The sequence below is a fragment of the Alligator sinensis genome, unplaced genomic scaffold, assembly GCF_000455745.1.
Source record: "Alligator sinensis unplaced genomic scaffold, ASM45574v1 scaffold1819_1, whole genome shotgun sequence".
Lineage (NCBI taxonomy): Eukaryota > Metazoa > Chordata > Crocodylia > Alligatoridae > Alligator > Alligator sinensis.
In genome coordinates this window covers 79,158-79,648 of record NW_005843613.1, presented here as the reverse complement: position 1 = coordinate 79,648, position 491 = coordinate 79,158, and positions in this window count along the sequence as shown.

Here is a 491-nt window from a genome sequence, read left to right as displayed (position 1 = left end):
TGGGCTACGGGTGGAAAGGGAGGAACTGAAGGTGCTGGGCGTCTGGATGGATATCCAGGGGACAGGGAAACGGGCGTGGGAAGTGTTGGAGGGGAGAGTGAAGCAGGCGGTGGGGTTGTGGCGCACACGGGGGTTATCATCGAGGGGGAAGGTGCAAGCGATCAAACAGCGCGTGCTGCCGCTAATCCTGTACACGGCGATGGTGTATCCCCTGTCCTGGCAACAGTCCCGGCGGGTTCAGCGGGCCTTGTGCCTTTTCTTTTGGGGGGGGAAGACTGAGAAAGTGGCTAGGACAGAGATATATAAGGATGAGGGATTGGGGGGATGGGGCTTCCCCAACATAGAGACCTTTGTTTACGTGCACTTTTTGAAGATGGTGGTGAGGGAAGTGAGGGGAGCAGCGGGGATGGTTACCAATTTCTGCAGGTTCTGGGGGGAGGCTCCTGAGAAGGCTGGGCCTGTTCGGGAGTGCGTGGCAGGGAGCGTGGGCT